This window comes from Vulpes lagopus, chromosome 19 (assembly GCF_018345385.1).
Source record: "Vulpes lagopus strain Blue_001 chromosome 19, ASM1834538v1, whole genome shotgun sequence".
Classification (NCBI taxonomy): Eukaryota; Metazoa; Chordata; class Mammalia; order Carnivora; family Canidae; genus Vulpes; species Vulpes lagopus.
In genome coordinates this window covers 11,984,684-12,000,789 of record NC_054842.1, presented here as the reverse complement: position 1 = coordinate 12,000,789, position 16,106 = coordinate 11,984,684, and the positions used below count along the sequence as shown (strand labels likewise).

The 16,106-nt window shown below is 42.3% G+C and overlaps 1 protein-coding gene across 3 annotated transcripts in view; it reads left to right on the top strand.

Moving 5' to 3' along the window:
• Positions 1-3,927: 3,927 nt before the first annotated feature.
• Positions 3,928-16,106, top strand: part of SEC22C (SEC22 homolog C, vesicle trafficking protein) — a 29,811-nt gene continuing 17,632 nt past the window's right edge. For 2 of the 3 annotated variants that reach the window (XR_005984632.1, XM_041734472.1), the window contains exon 1: positions 4,554-4,783. The gene's annotated coding sequence lies outside the window, so the exon portion shown is untranslated. Of the gene's footprint in view, positions 4,435-4,553; positions 4,784-16,106 lie in introns of those variants that run through there. The other variant, XM_041734473.1, reaches the window with a different exon arrangement.

Sequence of the window (16,106 nt, the reverse complement as noted above, 5' to 3'; positions counted from 1 at the left end):
AGTTGGGGCAAGTGTAGGGGACCAACCTGGTCCAGCATGCAGGGAACGCCCTCCAGGAGAATAGACGTTTCAGTATGAAGAGGAAGTGAAGGTTACCCAGGTGACAAGTATCCAGAGCCCGGGCTCTCTCCTTAGAATAATCAGAGCCATAGATGGTTTTAGGCAAAAGGAAAATGAAGTCAGAGATGCATTTTAGAGTTTTCCTGGCTGTAGTATGGTGAAAGGTAGGGCAGCCAGACAAGAAGAAGAAAGGAGAAACAAACAAACACGGAGAGAGCTATTTGCAGCAGATGTGTAGGCCAGAAATGGTGGGAGCAGTGAAAAAAGAAATCTGTGCATTTGAAAGACATGAGGAATAGACTCCACAGGCCCTTAGTGAATTAATGGGGGAGGGAGAGAGGAATAATTAGGGATGACTTCTGGTGTCCTGGCTTAAGCAACTGAGAGACTGGTAATGCCATTTATTCAGACAAGGAACAGTGAAGGAGAAGCTGGACTGGAAGTGAGAGTGAGAAAGTTAGCCTTGACCATGTACATGCAAGGTGGTCAAATGGAGAGGCAAGGCTGGCTATTTGGGTCTGGAACTCAGGGTCAAGGGACGGGTTGGTGATAAAAGCATCACTTTGAGAAGCATCACTTGTGGAAACTGACTGGAACCAAGCAGGGGATAAGACTACTCAAGGAAAGTGAGTTGGCTTCTCTCCTGGCCAAGGAAAAGAAACTACAAAGGAGAATGGGGGCGGGGGGAGACTAGAGATATAAGAGGAAATCCGGGAGCGTGGAGGGGTAGAGGCGAGACAGTCATATGGGAAATAAGAGTGAGTAGGAAAGCAAGACAGAACAGCAATTACAAATGCTGTGGAAAGGTCAATCAAGGTAGAGACTAGGTCTTTGATATCCTTAATGGAGGAAATTCCAGCAATATGTCGAGGCAGCAGTGAGAATTGTCAGGGATAGTGAAATACAGAAAAGGTGAAGCAAATGGAATCTTTAGAGAAGGCCACTCTTTCCGAGAAGTTTGACTGTGAAGGGGAAAAGGGAACAAAGGTGGTAGTTGGGAGGGACAGAAGTTGGTGCAAGCTGAGGGCTATCCCTTTAATGGTTGTTCTTTTCTTGGTGAAGAACGCACCTGGGAAAGTGAGGGGGATGTTGAAGAGTGGAAGATTGGGGAAGCATGCAGGAGATTTTGAGGCTGGTATTCTGGAGAATTGGAGAGAGGCAAACATAGGACTGCTGGACAGTGTTGAGGACCTGGTGGAGGTGGGCAATGCATATACATAGCACTGATCTGTGTGGTTGTAAGATTTTTTTTCCAGCAGTACTTATAGCTCAGGAACAGAGTTAGAGAAACCCAGAAGGTTGGATTTTTTTCGCCCAGAGTTGGAGACCTGCCAGGCAGGTGTGACAGAAGAATAATTGCAGAATGGAGGTAAGCATATTGGGAAAAAGGTGATGGAAGTGATAAACCTTGGACTTTCAACTGATGGGGAAGGAAATAAAGATTGGGGAGAGGTGATACATTGAACAAAGTAAGAAGGAGAAGTGGAGTGGAGGCTTCTGCAGGCCAGAGAACAGTGGGCAGATTTCTGAGAACAGTCAAGGGACAGAGATCAGGTGTCTGCATTTACAACTTCAAACGTGGAGCTCTTCTGTGGTGATAAGCAGTTCAGGGTGTGATCCTGAAGTGGAGGGATGAAGAAGCCTGGGAAAGTCAAAATGACCAGTGATGGAGAGGAGGGCTAGGACTTCAGATTCTACATCTTACCTTTTAGCCCAGTCCACTCTGGTGCCCCAGTCACATGAGCTGCACCAATCAGAAGGCACAAAGCCCTATTATAAAGCACTCAAACGGTAGATTCTGAGAACCCGGGGCTCCATATTCAAAAGCTGTAGGTCTGGTGCCAATTTTTCCTTCCTCATTCCAAGCCAGAGCCTTGTTTTCATGACTGTGGTGAGAAGACCTCATCTCCATTCACGTGTGAATGCACTTTCAGAGGGAATCCTAGCCTCTTTCCTGGCACATACAGTGAGGGGGTTTCAATCTCCTTTACCAATCAAATCTCATTGTTTTTATCTTTTGTGCCTCTTATGATCTAGCCTCATGATCATTTGTCACACAGGCCAACCCTGACTCAGTGGCGATCCCTGGAGGTCAACTCTGTCATAGCTCTCTTCTGTTTTCATTTTGTAATTTTTCTCTATGTAAGGTCTGCTTCAATTTCTGCCCATTTGGTGATGATTTTCAAAAGTCTATGTCCAGCCTAGACCTGTACATGGAATGCCAACCTGTATATTCGACTGTGTACAATGACATCCCAACCAGAAGTGTCAAAGGGTGCCTCAAATTCAGTTTGTCTGAGATGGAACTAGTGATCATTTGTCTCTCCAAAATCAGATCCTTTTCCAGTGTTCTTTATATCCATGAATCCCTCCACTTTCTACCCAGTCACTCAAGGCTGAACAGTGGCATTGTCTTTGAAGCTACTTTGTGAAACGGTAGTTTCACATCCAGATCATCACCAAGTCTTGTTGATTTTTCTCCTCTATGTCTCTGCAGACTGCCTAGTTCTCACCCTCTTCACCATCGCTCAGGTCTAAGTCCAAGCTCCAACTTCATCCTCTCATGCCCAGATGGCTGCATTGGCTTCCCAGCTCCCCTATCAGAGCTTCCATGAGCCTTCTTCATTTTGATCTTAACTTCAGCAGCCAAAGTGATTTACAAAATGCAAATTTGATCAGTTTTCCACTGTCCTAAACTTTCTACCATGGCCTACAAGATCCTACGTGGTCTTAGCTCTTCTATTCTCTCTAGTGGCTCTCACCATATTCCTTACTGTCTAAACTCTGAGTTTTTTCTTTCTTTCTTGTCTTTTTCTTCTTTGTGGTAAAATATACATAAAATTTACCATTTTAACCATTTATTAAAGATATTATTTTTATTTTTAAAAAGATTTTATGTATTTATCTGAGAGAGTGAGCAAGAGAGAGCACGAATGGGAAGGAGGGGTGAGGGAAAGCAGACTCCCCTGGTAAGGGAGCCCAACCCAGGGCTCCATCCCAGGACCCAGGGATTATGATCTGAGCTGAAGGCAGACGTTTAATCAACTGAGCCACCCAGCCACCCGCTCCTCCACCCCTGCCCCGTTTTAACCATTTTTAAATGTACAATTCTGTGACGTTTAAAATTATACATTGTTGTGCAGCCATCACTATTATTCATTTTCATGACTTTTTCCTCCTTCCCAGTTGAAATTCTGTGCCTGTTCAACACTAGCTTCTCATGTACTACCCCGTTTCTTTTCATCCCTCAAAGAAGCCTTGCTGCCTTCCTGTTCTTTATACATACTCTACCCTCTGTCTGAACCAGTCTTCTATCCCCTTTTGCCTCTTAGCTACTAGTCAGCTGGTGTCACATTCTCAAAGAAGCCTCCTCTGACTCCCAAGTTCAGACCGGAAGCTCCCGTAATTTCTCTAAAAAGCCTTGTTCCTGGGATGCCTGAGCGGCTCAGTAGTTAAGCGTCTGCCTTTGGCTCAGGTCGTGATCCCAGGATCCTGGGATGGAGTCCCCCATCAGGCTCCCCGGAGGAAGCCTGCTTCTCCCTCTGCCTAGGTCTCTGCCTCTCTCTGTGTGTCTCTCATGAATAAATAAAATAAAATAATCTTAAAAAGGAAACCTTGTTCCTCTCTGAAGAGCACACGTCTCAGTTTGTATTTAAACACACGTGTAACTGTTGAATTGTTCGATTGGTGCTCTCACTCTGCCCTCTTTTTTTAAAGATTTCATTTATTTACTCATGAGACAGAGAGAGAGAGAGAGAGAGAGAGAGAGAGAGAGAGAGAGAGAGAGAGGCAGAGACACAGGCCGAGGGACAAGCAGGCTCCATGCAGGGAGCCCGATGCGGGACGCGGGACTCGATCCCGGGGCCCCAGGATCAGGCCCTGGGCTGAAGGCGGCGCTAAACCGCTGAGCCGCCCGGGCTGCCCTCTGCCCTCTCTTAACATAGTTCTTAGTGTCAGGAGTTCCTTCTGTGTCCCCAGTGCCTGGCATAGTGTCTGACACACAGCAGGTGCTCAAAATTTGTTGGAGGAAAACTAAATGGACGAATTCAGCTTCCCCGCAGCGGGCCCCGCATCTGTGGTATCTGTGAGCGCCTCCACCCCCAGACTGAGGTGTGTCCCTCCAGGGTCGGACTTCAGCACCTCCTCCGAGGTGGCAGGAGGCTGTGCTCTTTGGTTTTGCCTATCTCGGGCTTCCCGCCCCGCCGCGCAGACAGCGGAACCCACAGCCGGGGCGTGTCGCGCAGTTACGCGGAACCTGCCTGCCCCGGCGCGTCAGTCGTGTACTCTACCCCGGCAGGAACCGAGCTGGGACGGAGAAGTCTCCTGGCACCTCCGGACGTGGGAATTACAGGCCTGGACATCAAGCCCACACGGGTGAGAGCCAGGAGAAGGGACGCAAGCCGAGAGGCGCGCGCGCCGGGGCCACAGCCCCTGCGCCGTTGGGTCGCAGCCCTTTAAGAACCCGCTGGTTCGGGACTCGGCCAGCGGCGGGCGGGGAGAGCGCTCCGGGATTGGTCGGCTCGGGTGCGGGTGTCGCTTAGCAGCAGCGAATGGAGACTCAAGGCCTGCGCATGCGCACCTCCGCCTACCTGCGCCTGGGCCGCCAGTGACCTGGGCCGGGTCCGCCCGGTGGGCTGAGGTTGCGGAGGCGGCGGCGGGTGGTACTGCGGCGAGGCGGCGCGACCCGCGGGCGCCGACTCCCGGAGGCCGCCGTCCGGGCGAGGTGAGGGCTCGCGGGTGGAGCCGGGCGCCGCGGCCCGTTAGCCGAAAGCAGGCGGGGTCGGGTGTGGCGCAGGGCGGGCCTGGAGGTGGAGGCGGCCCCGGGCCCGCCCCACCCTGGGGCCGGGCTTGGCCCCACCTGGCTCCGTGGGGCTCGTCGGCGTCATCTGTCCGCCTGGCTTCCCCCGGCCGGTCTGCCGACTGGGGACGGGGACGGCCGAGGCGCGCGCCGGCAGGGACCCCGAGCTGACAGCTGCGCGCCGATCGCTGCTCCCAGTGGGAGGAGAAGGGGTGTGTCCAGATGAGAGGGGGCGATCGTTTCCTTCATTGTCCACGAAGCCCCGGTCAGAGTACAGTTTAATTTTGATAGCAAACTTTCCTTGGCATGCCGGAATTATACGGCTTGCGGTACCAAATCCTGGGCACACTGGACCAGTTTTCCGAACATCAGGTATAGGAGGTGAGATGTACATTTGTGCCTATTATATATAGGCTTACCTCTGGACCTCCAGAGCCAGAAGGATGAAGCACTCCGGGGAAAATTTGTTTTTTTTGTTTTTCTGTTTTGTTTTGTTTTTGGAAATCAGAGCCACAAAAGAATATTCGCCACTGAGTTGGCTAAAAGTAATTGGTGAAATTTGTCACATGGTCAGAACAAAAAAATAAAGCTCAGACTGATGGATAAGGTAAATCTTAGTTAAGTTTTACAAAGGAATTCATGTCGAGAAAGGCAATTTTAGTGAAATCAAAATGCAAATAATTGAAAGTGGTTTAATACTGGTATATAGAATTAAATCGGTAGAACGGTGTTTGCTCTGGAAAATACATTTTAGACAATGGTCCTTATAGCTCTGTGTTTGTGTTCACAACACAGAAGACATCTTGCAATGGAAAAGTTTTATTCTTAGAAGGAGCCTCAGAAACCAGCTGCATCGGAAAGGTGATTGATGGTCAGAGAGGAAAACTGACTTACTTACTAAAAGTAACACGAGGAGTATGAACAGTTGTAAAAAGTGTTCCTTTTTAAGAACCCCAGGCTTCTGTTCTATTAACAGGTCTCTGATTAGTTGAGTAGTGGTGCTCTAGGAGAAAGAGAAAATAAAATAGCTGTAATCCCACAGATTGGATTTAGAGAGGGAGAGTGTAATGAAAAGGTTACATAGGTTTTTGAATATTTTGAGTAAGGAACTTTGGGTTTGAATCCTGGCTCTATATCACTTATGCCTTGGGAGCTACAGTTTCCCCACCTGTCCGGTATAGATTATGCCTACTTCATAGATAGTTATAAGGAGTAAATAACATTATCAGTTTAAAGGTTCTAGCACTCTAGCATATGAGTTGCTATCAAGTTCAGGCCTCTGCTCTTCTTAGCTCCTATGAAAGAGTTGACCTCTACCCAGGCACCTCCACCCACTATCCCCAAGCAACATGGAACAAAGGAGCCTGAGTGATCTACAATTTGGGTAACCAGTTCTCAAGTCTTGTGGCTGAAGATGAATTCAATAAGGAGGACATAACTCAATTTTGTTTTCTATATTGTGTATTTGAGGAATGGGTAATATGCCTTATGGTGAGCACATATTTGAATATTTGTGTGCCAAATTAAACTTGTTTTGCTTGTTTATGCTACTATTTTGCAAGGCCCTGGTCACTTAATGCTGTTTTTCTCTCATGCTTTCTTTCTCTCTCTTTTGGAGAGAGGAGGGGGAGGCATATATGTGGTAGGGATTTGGGAGAGGGCTAAGTGTAAGGCCGAGGAAAAAAAAAAACAACATTGGGAACAAGGGTGGCCTCCAGTTAGGCCCAAAGTCTTTGCTGATAGAATAGGGATAATCTATGACATGAGCAGTTTATAAATAGATGCTGAGCAGAGGATTTAGGAAATGGAAGAGGCAGATTAAGATACCATTTTTATAAAGCCTGGTAGTAACTCAGGTGCTGTATGTTTGATTACTAATTCAGTTTCTCCTTTAAAAAAAATTCTACTTCTATTAATTTTTTTTTCCCTGCAAGTAGAAATTTATTGTGGAAAAATATTCAGAATATAGCAAGATCTGCAAACCCGCATTTCTTGGCTCAGTGGGCAAAAATAAGGCAGCTCTTAGGTCATTCATTCATTTACTTAGCAGTTTTTACTGAGGGCTTCCTCATGTGTGCCAGGCATGGTGTCAGGTTATGAGGTCCCACTGGCCTGTAGAGGGAGCAGGGAAGACATACTAGTGTCTCTGTGTGAGTACTCTGAGGGTGCTTTTACCCTTGAATAATTGATAATTTTTTTCTATAATTGTGGCATGATTTTCCAGATTTATAACACTACTTCTTGTTTTTTATTCTTTCTTTCTTTCTTTCTTTCTTTCTTTCTTTCTTTCTTTCTTTCTTTCTTTCTTTCTTTCTTTCTTTCTTTCTTTCTTTCTTTCGAGAGACGCAGGGGGAGAGAGAGAGGCAGAGACACAGGCAGAGGGAGAAGCAGGCTGCATGCAGGGAGCCCGATGTGGGATCGACCTGGGTCTCCAGGATCATGCCCTGGGCTGAAAGCAGATGCTTAACCACTGAGCCTCCCCTGGGGCTGCCTTACTTCTTGTTTTTTTAAAACTGAATACTAGTCATCTTCAAGCACCTTTTATTTTAATTAATTAACTCTAAGATTAGAGCCCCTTCCAGTTTGGAAATGTCATGTAGTTATAGAGCCTGCTTGCTATAAAACATATTTTCAACATTCAAGCATAGATCCTCGAAACTTCAGTTAATTAGCAGACAAGAGTATTGATCTACTTTAGAGATATCTAAAAGTAATACTTAAACATAAAAAGCAGATAGGAGCATAATTTAAGTAAGTGGTGTAAAGACCTTAAGTTAATACTTTTTTCTTCAAATTTTATTTAAAAATAATTATAGGAAGTTGCAAAGATAGTACAGAGAGGTTCCATATACCCTTTACTTAGTTTCCCCAATTGGTTACATCTTACATAATGTAAGTATAGTATGATATCAAATCCAGGAAAAAATTTTAAGATATTTAAATTCAATTGGCTAACATAGAGTATAATACCCAGTATTCATCCCATCAAGTGCCCTCCTTTAGTGCCTGTCTCAAATCCAGGAAATTAGCCTTGATAAAAGTACATATAGTTCCATGACATTTTACCATATGTATAGATTCCTATAACTACCACTATAATCAAGATACAAAATTGTTGCATCACCACAAATATCTTCCTCGTGTTCTCCTTTCTAGTCACACCCATACCCCTTCTCCCCACCATCCCTAACCCTAGGCAGCCACTAATAATTTCTCTGTCTCTGTGATTTTGTCGTTTTGAGAATGTGACATAAAAGGATTCCTATGGTATGTGACCTTTTGAGATTGGATTTTTTTCATTTGACACAGTACTCTTCAGATCCATCTAAGTTGATTTGAGTTTTAGTAGTTTATTTCTTTTTACTGCTGAGTAGTATTCCATGATATGAATGTACTGTTTCATTTGACTAGTCACTATTTGTAGGATATTTGGTTGTTTCCAGCTCTTGGCTGTTACAAATAAAGCTGTTGTGAACAATTGTACACAGATTTTTGCGTGGACATAAATGTTGATTTCTGTGAGATAAATGCCCAGGAGTGTGATTGATAGATCATACGTTAATTGCATGTTTAGTTTTAGAAGACACTGCCAAACGACTTTCCAGGGTCACTCTACCATTTTAGAGTCTTACCAGTAACACATGAGAGATCCAGTTCCTATGCATGCATTACCAGCATTTGATATTTTCACTCTAAAAAATTTAGCTGTTCTCATAGGTATACAGTTTTATCTCATTGTGATCTTAAATTACTTTTCCCTTAATTGCTGGTGATTCTGAACATCTTTTCATGTGCTTATTTGTCATCCATATATTCTTTTTGGTGAAATGTCTGTTCATGCACTTTGCCTATTTTCTAACTGGATTGTTTTCTTACTGTTGAGTTTTGAGAGTTCTTTATAACTTCTAGTTATCTAGATATGTATATAACAGATATGTGGTTTACAAATATTTTCTCCCAGTCTCTGGATTGTCCTTTCATCCTTTTCACATGAGCTTTTATAGATTGAATGTTTAATTTTAATGATATCCAATTTACTAATTTTTCTTTTGTGGATTATGCTTTTGGTGTCATGTCTAAGAACTCTTCCCCAAGTTCTTTTTTCTTTAAGATTTTTTTTTTGTCTATTTATGATAGTCACACAGAGAGAGAGAGAGAGAGCAGAGAGAGAGAGAGAAAGAGAGAGAGAGGCAGAGACACAGGCAGAGGGAGAAGCAGGCTCCATGCACCGGGAGCCTGACATGGAATTTGATCCCGGGTCTCCAGGATCGCGCCCCGGGCCAAAGGCAGGAGCCAAACCGCTGCGCCACCCGGGGATCCCTCTTCCCCAAGTTCTGAAGATCTTTTCTTCCATTTTCTTCCATTTTTATAGTCTTAGATTTACATTTTCTTAGATTTACATTTATGATACATTTTGAATTGACTTTTATGTAAGGTGTAAGGTTTAGGTCAAGAATTTTTGTTTTTATAGCTATCCATTGCTGCAGCACCAACTATTGAAAAAACTATCTTCTCTCCATTGAATTGCTTTTATACCATTGTCAAATATCATTTGGCTTTACTTCTGTAGGTCTATGTTCACTCTTCTGCTCTATTGATCTGTATGTTCCTCTGCCAACACCACACAATCACAATCTTGATTAGTTTAGCTATATAATGTCTTGAAATAGGATAGCATGGTTCCTTCCACTTTATTCTTTTTCAAAATTGTTTTAGCTATTTTAGTTTATTTGCCTTCCTACATAAATTTTAGAATAATCTTATCTCTACAAAGTCATTCTGATATTTTTGTAGGAAGTGCATTAAACCTATTTATCACTGGGGGAGAATTAATGTCTTTGTTGAGTCATCTGATCCATGATCATAGTATATTTCCTCATTTATTTAAAGACTTCTTTGGGGATCCCTGGGTGGCTCAGCGGTTTAGCGCCTGCCTTTGGCCCAGGGCGTGATCCTGGAGTCCCGGGATCGAGTCCCGCGTCAGGCTCCTGGCACGAGCCTGCTTCTCCCTCTGCCTGTGTCTCTGCCTCTCTCTCTCTCTCTTTCTGTCATGAATAAATAAATAAAATCTTTTTTTTTTTTAATAAATAAAATCTTTAAAAAAAAAAGACTTCTTTGACTTCTTTCAGCAGTGTTTTGTAGTTTTCAGCATAGGAGCCCTGTACATGTTTTGTTAGATTTATACCTAAGTATTGTATTTTAAAAATAATAGCTTTATTGAGATTTTTTTGGCATGATTTTAAATAGTATTTTATTTTTAATTTTGGTTTCTATGTGTCCTTGCTAGTTTATGGAAGTACAGTTGATTTTTGTGTGTTGATCTTATGTCTTGCAACCTTGTTGAACTCATTAGTTCTAGGAGGTTTTTTGGTAGGCTTCTCAGGATTTTTCATGTAGGTGATTATGTCATCTGCAAATAGGAGTAGTTTTGTTTCTTCCTTTCCTATCTGTATGCCTTTTATTTCTACTTCTTGCCTTACTGCACTGGGTAGAACTTCCAGTAATGTGTTTAATAGTCATTGTGAGAACAGACATCCTCATTCCTGATTTTAGAGGGAAAACATTCAGTCTTTAACCATTAAGTATGATGTTAACCATAGGCTTTTTTGTAGTTGCTCTTCACCTAGTTGAGGAAATTCACCTCTATTCCTATTTTGCTGGAAGTTTTATCATGAAGGGGTGTTGAATTTTATCAGATGCCCTTTCTATAGTAATTGATATCATTGTGTGATTTTTCTTTTAGCCTGTTAATATAATGGATTATAGTGATTGATTTTACTGTGTTAAGCCAGCTTTGCATTCTTGGAATAAATCTCACTTGGTTATGGTGTCTGATTCTTTTTATTATATTGCTTAATTCAGGTTGCTAATAATTTATTAAGGATTTTCACATTTTTTATATATTTGGTAGAATCTAAGTGAAAACCATCTGGATTTGAAGATTTCAGAAGTTTTAAAGTTACAAGTGAAAATTTCTTAATAGGAAATTTGGTTGTAAGATTGTTTAAATTACCTATTTCATATTGGGCAAATTGTGGTAGTTAGAGCTTTTTTGAGGAATTGACCATTTCATGTATGCTGTCAGATTTATGGGTGTAGAGTTATTTATAGAATTCCCGTATTATTTTTTCTAATATTACCATTTGGTGCTTAAATTTTCCTCTTAGCAGTACTTGAGCTGTGTCCCGCAAATTCTGAAATGTTTTCCTTTTTATTCAGTGTATTTTTAAATTTCCTTCAAGACTTCCTTTTTGACTCTTGGTTATTTGAAAGTGTGTTGTTTACTTTTAAGTGTTTGGAGGTTTTTAGTACCTCTCTGTTATTATTTTCTAGATTTTATTACATTATGGCCCCAGAACATGCTCTGTAAGCATTTTTAAAAATTTGTTGAGGTTTGTTTTATGGCCCACACCTATTTTGCTATCTGTTCCATGGGTACTTGAAAGGAACTCTGTTGTTGGGTGGAGTGTTCTATAAATGTTGAGTATATACTTTGGCTCATAGTATTGTTGAGATCTTCTATATCTTTGCTGGTTTTCTGTCAATTGTTGAGAGAGTGATACTGAAATTTTCAACTGTAATTATGGGTTTGTCTATTTCTCCTTTGGCTTTATCAATTTTTCCTCATCTATGTTAAATTTCTGTTGTTTGGTGCATATACATTTAGTTTTATGTCTTCTTGGTAGACTTATTCTTTAATCATTATATTGTTCTTCTCCATCTTTGGAATTTCCTTTGCTTTGAAGTCTGCTTTATTTGATATTAATATACTCACTCTTTTTTATTTGAGAGAGGGAGAGAATGTGAGCTGAAGCAGAGGGAAAGGGAGAGAGAGAATCCTCAAGCAGACTTCTGGATGAGCACAGAACCTAATGTAGGACTCAGTCCCAGGACCCTGAGAACATGACCTGAGCTGAAATCAAGAGTTGGATGTTTAACTGACTGAGCCACCCAGGCACCCACTCTTTCTTTTGATTAATGTTTGCTTGGCATATTTTTTCCGTTCATTTACTTTCAACCTACCTATATTATTATTAGTTTTATTAAGTTTGGCTATTGTGTTTGTTGGTATGGATTTGCTTGGATTTATCCTTTTTGGAATTTTTTTTAAAGATTTTATTTATTTATCCACCAGAGACACACAGGGAGAGGCAGAGACACAGGCAGAAGGAGAAGCAGGCTACCTGAAGGGAGCCCGACATAGGACCTGATCCTGGACCCCGGGATCACGACCTGAGCCAAAGGCAGATGCTCATCCACTGAGCCACCCAGGCGTCTCTCCTTTTTGGGATTTATTCCGCTTTTTGAATCTGTTGGCCTGTCCTTGCCAAATATGGGAAGTTTTCAGACATTTCTTTGAATACTTTTTCAGTCCTTACCTCTTTCTCCTCTGCTTCAGTGACATGTATGTTAGATAATTTATTACTGTCCTACATTCCTGAGGCTCTGTATATTTTTCAATCTAATTTTCTCAGATTGTTCAAATTAAGTAATTTTTATGTTCTCTCTTCGTGTTTACTGATTTGATTCATTCTTCTGTTCCTGCCATTTGGCTGTTGCGCTCATCTATTGAATTTTTTACTTCAGTTATTGTCTTTTTGAAAGTCTAAAGCTTCCAATTGGTTCTTTATGTCTTGTATTTCTTTGCTGAGACTTTTAATTTTTCATTTGTTTCAGACGTGTTTATAACTGCTCACTGAAGCAGTTTATTTTTATGATGGTTACTTCAAAGTCTGTCATCTTGGTGTTAGCATCAGTTGATGGTCTCTTTATATTCAAGCTGAGATTTTCCTGGTTCTTTGTATGACTGGTGAATTTTGATTGAAACCTGGACATTTTGTTATGAGACTGGATCTCATTTAGATCTTTTTTTTTTTTTTTTTTGGCCTTTGTTGACATTTAGTAGGGGAGGTGGGAGTTGCTATCTCATTATTGCCAGGTGGGAGTAAAGTTCAGGTTTCCCAACTGGGCCTCTTTGGGCTTCCTGAAAGAGAGGGGCTGCTTATTATTGCTGGCCATAGGTAGGAATTCTGTCTCCTTAATGATACAGGGGGAGAGGTTGGCTCTTTGCTCCCAGTAGCTCCCTACCTGATCTTCTCTGACACCCCAGCAGCATGGGGAATTGAGGAGGAGGGGACACGCCATTACTGCCAGGCAGGAGTAGAAGTCTGGGCTCTTAATTCAGCCTTTGTTGTGGATATATGATGGCTGCAGGTTTTTCTGTGGTGTTTGGCTGGAGTAAAATGTTTTTGTCTGAAACTTTTCTGTTTTGCTAGGCTGCACGCATCCTTCCTGGTTCTTTGGCTAGAGAGAGAAGGCTTTATTTTTTTTTCATTGTTGGGGGCTTTTCTTTTTTTGGTCCACATTCATTGGCATTTTTGATTGCCAGCTTCTCCAGCACCAAGACCAGGATATATGAGGCAAAAAGAAAACTGAGCAAGCTCACAGCTGTGTCATTCCTCAGGTCTCAAAGTCCCTAGCCAGTCTGCCTTCTTCTCTCCACCTTTCAAGTGTTTATGTTTATTTTATATATAATGTCTATAGTTTTTAGTACTATTAGTGAGAGTAGGAAAAAGTACTTAAACTCCACCATTTCAGAAGTCCTCACAGTTCATTCTTTTTTGAGCAGCAGTCAGATCTCTTATCCAAGTATAGACCATCTCATCATAGCTCATAACCTGAATTTGCAAATGTCAGATCCCTACAGATCCTTACCAGGCACTGTGAAGATACAAAGATGAGACTCTCTTTGCATTAAGATTTTTCATGTTTTGGAATATAAAGTATATGTCACAAAGAAAAAGAAGCTGGTGTCTCTGTTCTTAGGCTCTTCCACAGCAGTGTATAAAATCCCCCCACCCTTCAGACAGCTGCCATCCTGTACATTCACACACTCATACATGTACACAAATACAAGTAACATTTAATATCATAGCATCGTAAAAATTTTAAAATATCTTAAATGGGTTTGGGTTTTACTAGTTTGCAGTACTAGTAACTTGATAGAACTGACAGTTTTATTTATCTTGAATGCTATTGTTTGGGGAGAGGCAGGTTTCATCACCAAGAGGATACAAGTGGGTGAAGTAGAGGGCCTGGAGGGGATGTTTGGGTCTTTAGAGAGTGGTAGAACTGGTTCTTAGATTACTGTCACTTGGAAAGGTCACAGTTTTCCTTTTTACTGGTTTAACACAATAACCTGGCACATAGTAGATATTCTATAAAAAATAGCAGTAGAGAGGGTTATTTGGGGATTGACAATTGGCATATGCGCCTACTTTCCCTTGAAGAGCATAGAATTTACTCAGCCTCCTAGAAAGTTTCTTATTTTGCCTTGAGGTGCTTCTGTCCTGCCTCTGACTCTCTTCATATCCCATTGATTCATTGTGTGTGTGTCTCACTCTCCTTTTTAAGGTGGGGGTAGGGGGTAGGGAGTGATCAATGTCTTTTCATCTTGGCCTAACATTCATATTGAAGTTGTTCTTAACAAGTAGTGTTCTCAGAAACATCTTCATTACAGGTATTCTTAAACACTTCTCTACATGCATTGCAGAATGTCTATAACTTTCATTCACTGAAATAACACTGTTCTCAGGAGAGCAAGCAAGTTGTGGATCTTGTTTCACCCCTAAGCCCTAGTCTCAAATTGATCTTATAGTCTTCCCCTGTCTCTATCAGAGCTTTGTACCCGTAAATTTTTTAAAAATGCTTTCTAAATTAAATATTTTAAACATTCATGACGGTATACGAAGGTAATGAGATTAGCTTCCATACACTCCAGCCCCCATGACCTCTTTGGTGCTGGAGGTCTCAGCATTGGCCAAGTAGCTGGGGTACAGCCCACAGGGCCTTCTGGCAGTTGGCCAGGCTCTGCCAGCGGTGCTAGGAACTTAGCAATTTTGTCTGTGGAGATATTTTTCCTGGGACTTTTCACATTTTTACTGCCTAGTGGAAGTGTGAGGAGATGGGACAAATGGACTTTATAGGATCTGTTAGCTAGTAGACTCAAGTTTTCTTGCCTTCTCCTTTTTTTACCACACCAGTTTCTTCATGGATAAAATGGGAATAGTTATTCATTTATCCATTCCAGATATGGTCTTTATTCTTAGAACTTATATTTAGGTAATGGAAATGATAAATTAGTAAAATAGAGAACAAAGAGGCTCTCTGAGAATTTAGAGGAGGTAGAAGTACTTCCAGCTGGACACATCTGGGAAGGTTTCATGGAAAGGGGGGACTGGAGACAGTCCTTAATGTGCATTTGGATACGGGATGGTCAGAGGAATAGCAGACACAGGCAAAGAATACATAGAGGCACAGAGGTGAAGAGAAGAGTGTGCATCATAGGGGTTCCCCTTTCTTCCTATTTGTAGGAAATGAGAGGTCAAATGAGGTTACATCTTTGGAGTTCTTGGAACGAAAAGTCCACCAGTGGATGCACCTATTAACATCCTAACAGGTAGAGGACCTCAAAAACCCAATCTGTGAAACAGGATATGTGGTGCACAGAGAGACCCATTAAAGCTGCTGTGACCACCTCACTAATTCCTGGTTGTGGGGCTGCCACAGCCTTCACATGTAGGGTATGCCCTTTGCCAGCACCTGCAGAGTTAACAGATGGGGCTCAAACCCAGCCAGGCTCTGCCAGCAGAACTGGTCCAGGCTGTTTCTACCGTGAGAAGCACCTTGTTCTGATTTGCCAAGGGTACCATGAAGGCTCAGAATCTGTTTCTTTTTGCTTCTTAACAGTGCCCACGTATCATGGCCAAATATTTAGTATCTTGATGTAATAGAATTTGCTAAATGACTTCCTTAAGCCATCTGTAGGGACTCAGTCATCATTTTGAAGACTGGCTTGGTATCAAACATTTGTAGAAATTCTAGAAGACCTACTACACTCTCAGCTCCATTTTTGCCTTCTGTTCTCTGTGCCAACAGCTTCAGGTTGGATGCTCAGAATCCTTCCACTGCAGGTGAGGATTAGACAACTAAACTGCTCAAACCGTACCTCCCCAGGGTGACCTGAAGTGCACAGGTCACTGTGCATCCCTGCTGCTTCAGTGTCAGGTGCTTCCTTTCCCTTTGGGGCCATGTTGCTACCTGTGTCCTGGCTGCCCAATGTCTTTGCTATTGCTCCTGAGCCTTTATGAAGTGCTGCCTCCTTGCTTCTCTATCCCATTCTCCCTCATTCTAGTTGATTTAATTCTGGAAAGAGAGGGACTTGTTAGAGAAGGGAAAGGGGAATACA